Below are 14,759 nucleotides of genomic sequence, written 5' to 3' on the forward strand. Positions count from 1 at the left end.
GGCAGGGGATCGAAAGAAAAAGGCAAGTGACCAAATATGAGGTGCCAAAAAAAAATCTAAGAAAAGAAAGTTTTATAGTACATAGAGGATGACATGCGGGTCCCATTTAGCAGCAGCGGTATCACCGTTTGAGAGGCGGCAGGGGATCGAAAAAAAAAGGCAAGTGACCAAATATGAGGTGCCAAAAAAATCCAAGAAAAGAAAGTTTTATAGTACATAGAGGATGACATGCGGGTCCCATTTAGCAGCAGCGGTATCACCGTTTGAGAGGCGGCGAGGATCGAAAAAAGGCAAGTGACCAAATATGAGGTGCCAAAAAAAACTCCAAGAAAAGAAAGTTGATTGCACATAGAGGATGACATGCGGGTCCCATTTAGCAGCAGCGGTCTCAACGTTTCCAAGGCGGCAAGGGATCAAAAGAAAAAGGAAGTAGCCAGAAATCAGGGGGTCAAAAAAATCCAAGAATAGAAAGAATTTTGGTTCATAGAGGATGACATGCGGGACCCATGATCCTGCATCGTAAACGGCTCGATCGGAGAACGTTGAACGAGATGGCGCGATCGAGAAAAAAAACAATGCCAGAGAGGCTGCCATCTGGGCCCTACATCCCTCGGCGGTGCGGATTTGCGTTGACTCGGCCGGCGAACCCGAGATTTCGAGATGCACCACGTCCTGGGCCACCATACGCGACGTTTTGGCCGCTTTCGTCGGGCTAGGTGGCCTCAAAAACGAGAAAAAAAAGTTTTGACATGCACCACGGAGGGACCCAAAATCGTCGGCCATGGTACACCAGCAACCACGGCGCGACTTCAACTTCGTCGGCCATGGCAACTTTTCTTGTAGTGCTTGTATTGAGAGGGATTCTTCTCGTGCATCCAAATCCTTGAGCCAAAAACTATGCCATTTGTGTCCACCATACCTACCTACTACATGGTATTTCTCTGCCATTCCAAAATAAATTACTTGAGTGCTACCTTTAAAATTCTATTCTTTGCCTTTACAATACATAGCTCATGGGAAAATAGCCTTAAAAACTATTGTGGTGAAGAATATGTACTTATGTATCTTATTTCTTAATAAGTTGCTTGTTGAGCGGTAACCATGTTTCTGGGGACGCCATCAACTTTTACCTTTGTTGAATATCATGTGAGTTGCTATGCATGTTCGTCTTGTCTGAAGTAAGAGCGATTTTCATGATCAAATGATTTGAGTATGCATATTGTTAGAGAAGAACATTGGGCCGCTAACTAAAGCCATGAATCATGGTGGAAGTTTCAGTTTGGACACAAATCCTCAATCTCTTATGAGAATATTATCTGTTGTTAAATGCTTATGCATTAAAGAGGAGTCCATTATCTGTTGTCTATGTTATCCCGGTATGGATGTCTAAGTTGAGAATAATCAAAAGCGAGAAATCCAATGCGAACTTTCTCCTTAGACCTCTTGTAACATCCCAAAAATTACAAACCAAAGAAAATGAATTTCCATATTTTCCAAATTTTGGAACCAACAAAAAAACTTTTCTTAAATTAAGTTTGATACATAGTGATCTTGCTTAATTATTGTTTTAGTGCCATGATTGCATGTTATTAGTATTTGAAATGATCTTAAAGCCTAAACCTCACCCCTCTTTTCACCACCCAAGTTAAAATAAAATAAAAGGGAATTAAATAAGAAAAAGGGCCTATGTGCCTATGGCTATTTTGGTAAAACTTTTATCTAGGCTTTTCTACCTGGATTAGATATTTTGAAAACCTTAATCAACCCTACCTAGTGCTCAACCACTCAAATCCAAGTTGAAAACCAAGTCAATTAAAAAGAAAATAAAAATGCCATAGAGGCATATGAGAGTAAATAGCAAATTTGTGAATTTAAGAATCTTGACCCTATGACTTGTTGTGAATAGTTGGATCACTCCTATATACCATTTCAACACTCAACAACTCATTTGGGTCAAGCCAAGTCAAATTAAAATTCAAATGCAACCTATGCATAGAGGCATATGTGACACATAGCCTTTTCACCAAACCTTGACCTATGACTTCAAACCTTGACCAAATGGTGTGAAACCATCTCTAAACCTAATATAACGCTAAATTGACCCTAACCCATGCCTAAGTAAAGCAAGATAAATAAAAGAGGAAAATAAGAAAATTTGGAATATCACATACATGTGTTTATGGCCATGTTTGCAAATCTTTGAACAAGAACTTTGAAAATGGTTTCAATGGTTTGGAAATGTTTCTAAACTAATAAGAATCACATTAGAGTCAAGAAAAGTCAAATCAAATGGAGAGAAATCAAATAGGGAGAAAATCCCAATTTTACTCACATACACATAAGGCCAATTTTGCAAATCTTCACCAAAGGCCACCATTTCTTGATTTTGCTTGTAAAATACTTTAATATGATAAACTAACACAATTGCATCCTTGGATCAAGAATCAAACACAAGGAAATCAAAATTTCTTCATACATATGATAATGGTCATATGGCCCAAAAATATTTTCTTCACTACTTTACCCCTCTGGTTCTCTCCACTCTTAAACTAAACTTAGTCAACCAATGCCATGTCATCCAAGACCATGTCAAAGTCTACAACTTTCGTGTTGACCATCAGGGTTAAAGTTGACCAGGTTGACCAGTAGGAAGTTGACAAGAGGAGACTTTGAATCAATATGAAGATGACCTCCAATTTGAAAATCTGCAATTCTTTTCCAAATTGAACCCCACCACCACCAAACTAACCAATAATTAATATGTATGAGTTCCACCAAAAAGAATTTCAAATTTCAAATTTAAAGTCCATGCGGCCATTTGATCGAACACTTGGCAGGCAGAATTTCTGAATTGTAACACAGCCCTTTGTCCATCGGTCCTTAGCCTAAACCCCTTTCTACTCTTGATCATTGTTGCTCTCTGAGCCTCCCTGCATCAAACCCTGTACTTGCCCCGTCGTTTAAAGTGGAGAAGAACCCTAATTTATGCCATGTCATGCACACCCGGCCACTTTTGGGCATCCCTCTATCTAGCCCCCCCTCTCAACTCTTCTCCTTGTCCTGGAGCATCTCTGCAGCTCAAGGATCACGCCAGTACCTTGCACTCGATCGCCAACACACGCCATTGGCCAGAACGCCCGCGTCCAAAACCCTGCCAAAGCATGCCAGCCAACGCGGTGAGCGCGCTCTGGACGCGCCAGTACGTCGCGCGCTCGAGCGATGCCGTCCTCCTCCTGCATCCCTACCACTGCGTCGAGCATCTACTGCATGCCCTCTACCATCTAGCCACACTCTAACGACTGCGGATGCCTCATCACCGTCGTCCTCGCCGGCGAAGTACCGCGGGTACTGCCGCACTCATCGCACGCGGCCGAGCCATCCTTTCACCCTTTCTCTGCGCTAGCTAGTCCTGGAGCATCGCTAGAACGCCTCCTACAAGATGCTGTCCTCGCCTTGCCCTTTCGATCGCCGGAGAGGCCACGCCGTCGACGCGCCCTTGCAGCACCCCACGGCCACCTCCGCCCGCTATAAATAGAGACGATCGGCTCCTCCTCTCTTCACACAACTCACTCCCCTCTCCTCACTGATCACTCTCCCCCAACTAATTTCACCTCTCACCGCCGGAGCTGCCCGAATTGCAAGCTCAAGTCCGCCGGAGCTCGCGGAAGCTCTGCTTCACCTGGAGCCTCCCCGAGCGCCGCCGCTGCACCAAGCTGTTCCTCGTCGACAACCACTTCTCCGCGCACCCTGCCAGACACCTGCAACGGCCTGGTAGGCTCCCCGACCCCCTAGGCTCGCCGCCAGTGAGCTCGCCTCTCGTCGGAGACGACGACGCTCACACGCCGTCGATCTCATTTCTAATCCTACGGCCTAAATTGCTCATACCGTTTCGCTGGGTTAAAACACGCTGACGGGTGGCCCCCAGCTCGTCAGGCAGCCCACTCGCACCAGATGCTTGTTGGGCCGCGCTGCGCCATTTAAATTCGTTTCGGCCCAGTAGTGTTTCCCGCCTAGCCCAATAATTCAAACTAGGTTTTATTCATAATGAAATTTGTCCTGCAGATGCTTTAGTAATTTTTTTGAATAGTTTGAAATCTACCAAACCAAATCTAGCAAGTTTTATACCGTTGGAAAGCTAATGAATTTATCTATCCAATGCCACTGGTCCCATCTCCAAATTCGTGGTAGAATTAAAATGCTAAAAATAACAAGTCAGGGACTTTTGCAACTTGAAACTTAATTTAAAATTCAACCAAATCTGATTTTGAGTTGATTCCAACTCTCATAAATCACAATTGAGGTTCTTTAATTGTTTATGCCATAATATAGCCAAGTTGTTTGCATGATCATGTACTGGATCAAAATAATGGTTAAATATCCATTTCTAGTACATTTCGAATTATGGAATTCAAATATTATAAATAGTATGAGAGCTACTCTCTCATTTAAATCTTGATCCAAAGTAATCCAACCAGAGGAAATGACCCTAGGCTAATGAACCTCTGATTGGTGTTACTTAGAGATTTTAATACATTCAAATGGTGGTATTAAATGGTGTGAAGTATAACACTTCATTTAAATTATACTCCCATATAATAGATGTGGAATGTTGACCTTGGTCAACTTATATTTCATACCTTATTATTATTTGTGGAGATTAAATCTTGATAGGATTTAATGTGAGGAAATTATTTTCTCCAAAGACTTAAATAGCAAATCAAATAATTACTTAATGGGAGGAAATTATTTTCTCTTAAATAAAAACAAACCAAGTAATTCACCATGCCATGATGGATGTGATGTTAGAATTAAGTGTGTGAACCCTCTTGTGTGTTTTAGTCTAGCATGCAAGTTTTGTGTGGTGATTGTATCCTCGTATTCGTTTATAGACGCTAGTACCGAAGGCTACGAAGGGGACGACGAGAACATCTACGGAGAAGAAGGAGGAACATTTTGATCCATACACCAACCAAGGCAAGCTAATATTCTTGCAAGATACCCTAAGGCAAAGCTCTACAAGAGCAAGGCCTCATCCCCATTTAATTTATGCTTAACGATCCTATCCCAAGTTTTTACCTTACAAGTTTTTGACTTTGGGTTTATCAAAGCTTACTTTTTGATTCATGATTCACTTGGTTTAGATATAGAATAGAACAAGAGCATCAAACTTAGCCTAGAAAGCTATAAGCTAGTTAGCACCCTCATGACTAGTTGCTAGTGCTAACAAATAAAATTGACTACTCTAGATGGGAATATGTGAAATAAAAAGACTTTGAAAACCTTGGAATAATGATTCATTCTATTGAAAGATTTTGAAGGTGAATTGACGGGTGAATGAAATGGTGAACTTTACAAAAACTGATTGTTGGGTTCGGATGCGATACCATTCCAATTTACAAGTACCCCCACAATACCTGATTATGGGTAGGGCTTAACTGGAAGTTTATGTGTCTTAGTATGGGTTCCCTCTAAACAAGCGTCATCGGGGTTATGCCAAAAGCTGCCTCCACAACACAAAAGAAACGACGTTAAAGATGAGGTGAATGTCCAAACCCAAGCCTGTGCGGTTCCCCGGTGGACCAGTCTGTCTTCACTGGGAGGCCAAGCTCATGGGGAGAGGTACCTATACTAGGATATGTAAGTGAAAGGTTATGGTTGATGATCCGCGTACTGAGTTACGATTATTCAGGGTTATCCCTGACGGATGTAATCAAAAGTTGTGGCACAAGTGTACAACCTCTGCAGAGTGTAAACCTATTCGAATAGCCGCGTCCACGGTTAAGGATGGTTGGAAAGGCCATACTATTCCGTCATCAGACCATTTTCAAAAATGTGACATATGACTTGTGATTTTGCATTTGAAAGGTGAATGTTGAATTTGGCTTGAATCACAACAGAGTTGTGGGAATGACACTAATGTTCCCACTTGAATTAGTTAGCAAATGAGGAGGCTTTTACTAAATATTTGTGAACTAAAATTGGCTTTATGCAAATAAACTTAGAGCTTAGCACCCCTTACTAAAATTGATAAGTACTTACCTTAGTATTAGTTGCGAGTACTTTAAAAGTACTCATGGCTTTGTCCCTGGCTATTCAAATGGCCAGACTTTGAAGGAGAACAGCAGTACGAGGAAGATGGACAACAGGACGTGTACGACAACTAGGACTACTCCTGACGTCAAGCGTTGGCCTGTGGATTAGATAGCCACTACTACTTCGCTTCCGCTATTTGTGATGTTCGTTGATCAATAGATCAACTACTATTGTAATATTGGATCATGTGATCTACCTTTGTAAGACGATTATGTGTTGTAATAAATGATGACTCTATGATATTCAACTATTATGTCTCGCAACAACAATATTCCTGGGATTGCGATGTATGGCATAATAGGCATCTGGACTTAAAAATCCGGGTGTTGACACCTCTGTACAGGCGGCATAGAGGTACCCCTTTGTGACACTTGGTTGAAACATATGCTATGCAATGATAATCCGTGTTAATCCAAGCTAATTAGGACAAGGTGCAAGCACTATTGGTATACTATGCATGAGGCTTGCAACTTATAGGATATCTTATACATAACACATATGATTTATTACTACCGTTGACAAAATTGTTTCTATGTTTTCAAAATGAAAAGCTCTAGCATAAAAATAGTAATCCATGCTTCCCTCTGCGAAGGGCCATTCTTCTACTTTATTGTTGAGTCAGTTTACCTATTCTTTCTATCTCAGAAGCAAACACTTGTGTAAACTGTGTGCATTGATTCTTACATGTTTACCTATTGCACTTGTTATATTACTTTGTGTTGACAATTATCCATGAGATATATATGTTGAAGTTGAAAGCAACCGCTGAAACTTATATCTTCCTTTGTGTTGTTTCAAAGCTTTCTACTAAGAATTTATTGCTTTATGAGTAACTCTTATGCAAGTCTTATTGATGCTTGTCTTGAAAGTATTATTCATGAAAAGTCTTTGCTATATGATTCAGTTGTTTACTCATTGTCTTCATCATTGCTTCGAATCGCTGCATTCATCTCATGTGCTTTACAATAGTATTGATCAAGATTATGATAGCATGTCACTTCAGAAATTATCTTTGTTATCGTTTACCTACTCGAGGGCGAGTAGAAACTAAGCTTGGGGATGCTTGATACGTCTCAAACGTATCTATAATTTCTTATGTTCCATGTTACTTTTATGATGATACTCACATGTTTTATACACATTATATGTCATTATTATGCATTTTCCGGCACTAACCTATTGACGAGATGCCGAAGAGCCAGTTGCTGTTTTTTGCTATTTTTGGTTTCAGAAATCCTACAAAGGAAATATTCTCGGAATTGGACGAAATCAACGCCCAGGGTCTTATTTTTCCACGAAGCTTCCAGAAGACCGAAGGGATCACGAAGTGGGGCGACGAGGCGCCGCGCGGCCAAGGGTGGGGCCGCGCCGCCCTGGCGTGTGGGGCCCCTGTCAGCCCTCCGACTCCGCCCTTCCGCCTACTTAAAGCCTTCGTCGCAAAACCCTCTGTACCGAGAGCCACGATACGGAAAACCTTCCAGAGACGCCGCCACCGGCAATCCCATCTTGGGGGATTCAGGAGATCGCCTCCGGCACCCTGCCGGAGAGGGGAATAATCTCCCGGAGGTCTCTTCATCGCCATGATCGCCTCCGGATCGATGTGTGAGTAGTTCACCCCTGGACTATGGGTCCATAGCAGTAGCTAGATGGTAGTCTTCTCCTCATTGTGCTATCATGTTAGATCTTGTGAGCTGCCTATCATGATCAAGATCATCTATTTGTAATGCTACATATTGTGTTTGTTGGGATCCGATGAATATTGAGTACTATGTCAAGTTGATTATGAATCTATCATATATATCTTGTTTATGTTCTTGCATGCTCTCCGTTGCTAGTAGAGGCTCTGGCCAAGTTGATACTTGTAACTCCAAGAGGGAGTATTTATGCTCGATAGTGGGTTCATGCCTCCATTGAATCTGGGACAGTGACAGAAAGTTCTAAGGTTGTGGATGTGCTGTTGCCACTAGGGATAAAACATCAATGCTTTGTCTAAGGATATTTGTGTTGATTACATTACGCACCATACTTAATGCAATTGTCTGTTGTTTGCAACTTAATACCGGAAGGGGTTCGGATGATAACCTGAAAGTGGACTTTTTAGGCATAGATGCATGCTGGATAGCGGTCTATGTACTTTGTCGTAATGCCCTGATTAAATCTCATAGTACTCATCATGATATATGTATGTGCATTGTTATGCCTTCTTTATTTGTCAATTGCCCAACTGTAATTTGTTCACCCAACATGCTATTTATCTTATGGGAGAGACACCACTAGTGAACTGTGGACCCCGGTCCATTCTTTACATCTGAAATACAATCTACTGCAATACTTGTTCTTTACTGTTCTACGCAAACAAACATCATCTTCCACACTATACAATTAATCCTTTGTTTACAGCAAGCCGGTGAGATTGACAACCTCACTGTTACGTTGGGGCAAAGTACTTTGATTGTGTTGTGCAGGTTCCACGTTGGCGCCGGAATCCCTGGTGTTGCGCCGCACTACACTCCGTCACCAACGACCTTCACGTGATCCTTGACGCCTACTGGTTCGATAAACCTTGGTTTCTTACTGAGGGAAAACTTGCTACTGTACGCATCACACCTTCCTCTTGGGGTTCCCAACGGACGTGTTTTAACTGCACGCATCAGAGCCATGTGCTCATGATAGCTGGTCTTGAGATCATCTGGTCCCCACTCTATGTGATCCTCATCACTTTCACTAGCCTCATGTACCTTCATCTTCAATGCAAGGTTGGGCTTGCGGACGTTGTGGGCGCGAGCAACAAGATCCTCCGCATTCTTCTTGGAGATGTCCAAAGCGATGACTTCGCTAAGAACTTCATCGGAGGTCATAGCACGGAAGGAGGCGTTTTGGCGGATGGCCGTCAACTTAACTTCCTCATAAGGGAGGAGAGCGTTGTAGAACTTGCGCTTGATCCAATGATCATCCACAAACATTGCTCCAAGATCTTGCATTTGTACGGCAAGAGCGATGAGGCGCCGATACATTTCTTCGGGGGTCTCTCCTCCATTCATGACGAAGTTGTCGGCCATGTTGTTCTCTTCATCAAAACGAGAGCTTTGGATGCTCTCATTTCCGAGGAAGAGCTTGTCGAGTTTATCCCATGCTTCCTTGGCGGTCTTGAGCGAGCGGATATGAGCACGATCCTTGGGCGTGACGGCCATGTGAATCATGTTGATGGCGGTGGCGTTGAGTTGGTCATCCACCACTTCCCTTCTTGTCAAGTTCATTGGGTCTCGTGGTGAATATCCCTCCTCAATGATGCGCCAAAGCTCAGTAGAAGCACTGCGCACATGGGAACGCATTAAGAATTGCCAATTTTCAAAGTTATTGGATTCAAGTAGCGGTGGTGAACCATGAGTCAAAATGCGAGGCATGGGTATTGGGACATTTACGGTGTAATCACTTGGTGGTGGCACCGCATGATTACCTCTTAATTGTCCCGCAACCGGAGATTCATCCTTCCCTTTTGATGAGGTGTCAACATCCTCAAGATCCTTTTCCCGAGGTGGCTTTGTCGATTGCTCAACAAATCCAACAAGAGGAAAAGTGTTAACTTGTGGTGGGGGAACATCGACACCTCTCTTAGGTTCTATGATGGGGTTTGGTTTTGGAGTAATCAACTCCATCATCATAGCCTTCATTTGAGATACAATGGATGACTCCAATTTCTTGAGGTCATCCAAAGTAGCCGGAGTTTTATCGGCAATTGATGATGGAGATGATTGCTCACCGGTAAGGACTCCATTCACAACCACCCCTTGATCGGCCATTTCTTAGGCGGTAAAGCCCGAGCAAGAAACCTTGCTCTGATACCAATTGAATGGACCGTAGCGATCAAGAGGGGGGGCTGAATGGACGCTACGTCAAGTTTTAGTCTTTTTCAATTTTTAGTGCAACAGAAGGTAAAGGTGATAGCTTTAGCGATGGTGGTGTTCCTACAATGATCCTAGACAGGTACAACAAGCAAAGGAATCAAACAAGATAGTAAGAGTAAGGAGCGGGACAACCGGAGGGTGCAGAGACGAGGCAAGGTTTGTTTCCCGCAGTTCCTCCCACAAAAGGGAGTACGTCTGCGTTGAGGAGGTGCTAGCCTCACACAAGAGGCTAGACGGCCACACCACGAAGGAAGGCCTCACCTTCTTCCTCGAGAGAGCTCCACAAAGGTGCTCCCCCTTCTCCACTAAGGCACCGGTCGAGGCGGTGATTCCTTCACAAGGTTGGGGCGAGCTCCACACCACAAGGAGGCTCCCAACAACCTATGGGGCTAGCACAACACCAAGCTAGCCTCCATAGGTGCACTTCTTCCAAGATTCCACCATAGGAACACTACCACCAAGATCCACTAAGGACTACCACGAATTGGTGAAATTTCTCTCGGTAGAACGATAGATCGGGGTCTCCTCCACCACTCCTCAAAGTATGAGCAAGATTGATTGGGTAGGGAGGGAGATCCACTCAGTTTGAGCTCAGCAACAATGGAGGAGAGAGAGAGAGAAGAGCTAAAAACGAGCTGGGGAAGAAGAGGCCTTTATATAGGTCTCCTCGAATCCAACCGTTGTGTGCAGTTTTGGCCTAAGCGGTACTACCGCTTTGTGCAAGCGGTAATACCGCTCTGAGTTCGAATCCCCACAGAACTTGTCCACGTGGACACAGAGCGGTACTACCGCTGACGGTACCGCTTGAGGTACCGCAATAGGGTCCAAACCTTACTGGACTCAAAGCGGTACCGGAGCGGTACCGAAGCGGTACTGCCGTAACTAGTTATGGTACTTGAGCGGTACCGTGGGCGGTACTACCGCTCATGGTACCGCAGAGGTACCGTAACTAGTACTGTGGGACAAAATCGTGTGAAAGCCTCAGAGCGGTACCTCAGAGCGGTACCAGTAGGGATAGCGGTACTACCGCTCCTGGTACCGGTAGTACCGCTATGGCTAAAACTGCTTTCCACTTTTCCTCTCCTACCATGTTACCTCACGACACACACGCAAAACCAGAAAACCTAAGAACTATGCTTCAGTCTTCCGATCATAATGTGTTCAGCGAGGGAACCGTACATCTTGCAAACCTATCAAAGACAATCTTTGTGCACGGTTAGAATTACTCGAGTGTTGTTATCAAACACACAAAACACGGGATATAGATCTTGCTCTTACACCGGAGTACCCATCGATCCGGTCTGACAGACTCTTAGCGAGCACTTCATGCACATTCTACAAAAGTCGTCACCGCCATCGAACTGCCAAGCAATCTTCATGATAGAAATCTGCATAATCTTTGTTGTTCCTTTTGTCAACACCGCCACGACGCAATACAACAACACCAACTGCACCCATCGAACATTAGGTGACCGCTTTAGAGACCCTACTAGGCCATGCCGTTGAAATTCGGGTCATTGATGCGCTAAAAACAACACTGCTTCTCCAAAAAACATCCGTTGTCCATCGCATCGCTACACACCTCCAAGATTGATACCCCCAAGTGGGGAACGACGTAGAGGCATCGTCATCATCAACCCCAAGGATCTAGGGTTTCCCCTGGAGGATTGCCGAAAGAGCTGGGAGGTTCACCTAATGATGCCTTCAAGAACACACAAAATGTCACAATCACAGGCTTCGACCAAGGGCCGAAACTTAGGGTTTTCACTCGAATCTACCATACTAAGACTCCATCCAACAACACGTACATTAGAGCGACCATGCCAAACACCTCTGACGGAAGGAGGAGGCAACCCTGTCTTCACTATCACATCAACACACTACTAGAAAAAGGCCTAGCCGTAAGATTGCTAGCAGTGGCGCACCACTACACAGGTGCTCCACTGCTAAGTAGCAGTGGCGCACCAAAAAGTGGTGCTCCACTAGTAGTCAATTACCAATGGCGCACTAGTTTAGCCATGCGCCACTACTAATTCTGAAACTAAGTTATAAATTGGTCTAGGGTTAGCAGTGGCGCACCAAATATAGGTGCGCCATTGCTATTTGAATAGCAATGGCGCACCTATATTTGGTGCGTCACTGTGCTGGAGTATCAATGGCGCACTAGATATGGTGCGATGTGGTGCGCCACCGACCACCGCACATACCTCCACACCGGCCTCACGCGCGTCCCCACCGCACGCACATGTCACGTACCATGCGCCGACCCACTTCTTTCTCCCCCAAGGCCCCAAACCCACTTTCTTTCTCCCCGCCGCACGCACTCAACACTCCCCAGATCCACTTTCTCTCTCCCACTTCTGCCCCGCCTCCGGCCACCACCCGCTCAGCCGCTCCTCCACAACCCAGCCCAGCCCCCGCTCCCCCACCTCGTCTCCGGGCGCGCGCGAGAGAGAGGGAGAGGTTCGAGCCCTTGGCGGTGGCCGAGATGTCGGCGAACAACATCGGGATGATGGACGACGCCTACTTCGTGGGGCGCAACGAGATCCTCTCCTAGATCAACACCACGCTACAGCTCGGCCTCGCCAAGGTCGAGGAGGTAAGTGCTCTCTCTCTCCTCCCCGATCTGCGAACGGGGGGTTTCCGCCGGATCTGATGCTGCTGTGATTCGTGTTAGATTCGTTGCGTTTTTGGAGGGGATGGGTCGCTGAGATGGATTTTTTTCTTCGTCTGCAGGCGGCGCCGGGCGCGGTGGCGTGCCAGCTCATGGACGCGGCGCATCCCGGGGCGGTGCCCATGCACAAGGTCAACTTTGATGCCAAGAATGAGTACGACATGATCCAGAACTCCCCAGATCTCTGGTCTCCGGCGGCCCCTGAATCCTCCATCTCTGGTCTCTGGATCTCTTGTCTCTGGTGGCCCCTGAATCATTCATCTCTGGTCTCCGGCCACCACCCTGCTAGGCCGGCGGCGGGCCTCCTTTCTCTGCATCACGCGGACACGGCGGTCCTATGGCGACCTCCACTCCACCAGGTCGAGCGGCCTCCACTCCACCAGGTCGAGCGGCCTCCACTCCAACCGTCGCCACCCATGCAGGACCGGGAACACAGGTGCGGCGGAGAGGAGCACGTCGACGGGCAGCAGCGGTGGCAGGGACGAGGGTCTCGGGTGGCGAGGGGTTCCATGTGGGACTTGATTGCTTTTCATTTTTGTTTGTAGGGTGTTTTCTGTAAATATTCATTGTAAATTTCTTTTAAATGCTCTGTAAATAAACTAATTAGTGTGATGTTATCACCATGACAGTATCACCAGGACGACCTGTCCTGCATAATTTTTTTTGTTTCCAACCATGGTTAACGGTGGCGCACCGGAATGGTAGTGGTAGCTCACTTGCCCTTTTTTTTGTTTCCGTACTACTGTTAGCTAGCGCATTTGATGCTAGTTGTGGCGCACTGCTCAAGGCTATAGTGGCGCACCTGTATGTTGATCGCCAAAACCCACCGGCGGGCAGCGGCCTGTCAACACGGTAGAGCCGGGAAGAGCCTAGAGCTGCGGCTGGCTGAGACCCCTCCGAGCGACGGCCCGCAATGCTCTTCTGGTCACACGCGGCGATGCGAAGTGCAAGGGCGTGCCACCTGACCTATACCTGGTCAGGAAGGTGATGGGGATGCCTCGCTTAGTTCCTGCATGGCATACACGTAAACATTAAATAAGAGCCTCGATCGGCTCTCAGGTTATCCTGTGAATCGGCTCAAAGAGCCGATTCACCCATGATCCGTACGGGGTGCACGAATACTTGGTGATCCTGCTTGATCAAGATAAAGCTAATGAGATCTACGACGATTTAGGGTTTTCACCGCATAATCGGATCATCCTACTCCAGGTTGGGCCTCGCGGCCACGCACGGTGCTCGTAAGCCGATCCTAAACAAGGCCACACAACCAACGTGACGTTGATCATCGGAACATCCTGTTTAGGACTTGCGAACGCCACCCTACGTGCCGCTGGATCCTCCCCCCCTTCGTAAGGCCTAACTATTGCAAATATTAAACTAATCCTTGCAGAGCAAGGAGCAATCGTAACGGATCAGATCTACTAGATGATGAACAAGCAGGGTGCCGCCCCCACGCCTGAGATAGGCGTGAGGGCGGCTAGACATGCGAGGGTTGCACTACGTAAGCATGTTTATACGAAGAGCTATGCTAACCCTAACACATCTATGATAACTACGTTGCCCGCCATCAAAGACGCTTCAGTACGGGCAACGCATGAACAACGTGGAGCTTGTGCTGCCTAGATCGCAAGATGCGATCTAGGCAGCATGTCGCTTACCTGATTGAAACCCTCGAGACGAAGGAGTTGGCGATGCGCCGAGATTGGTTTGTTTTTGGGGTGAACGTTGTGTTGTTGTTTATTCCATAAACCCTAGATACATATTTATAGTCCAGCGGACTTTCTAACGTGGGAATATCCCACCGTGTGCGATACAAATTCTAAATCTTGATCTAAGATATAACCTACTATAATTAAAGATACACGGGCAAACTAGCCCAAATTCTCCGTGCAAGGCCGCTTCAGAGATCTTCCACGTGTAGTCCTCTAAGCCCATCTCTCTTACGGCCCACCTCTGGATTTGTCCAAAATCTGGTGATAACACATGCCCCCCTGATTTTGGAAATAATTTTTCCAAAATCATTATATTTTCCTTTCGAAGGGTCATGTCGTGGCAGGACAGAGCCATTTGCAGCTTCCGTCATCATT

The sequence above is a fragment of the Lolium perenne genome, chromosome 7 (genome assembly GCF_019359855.2).
Source record: "Lolium perenne isolate Kyuss_39 chromosome 7, Kyuss_2.0, whole genome shotgun sequence".
Lineage (NCBI taxonomy): Eukaryota > Viridiplantae > Streptophyta > Magnoliopsida > Poales > Poaceae > Lolium > Lolium perenne.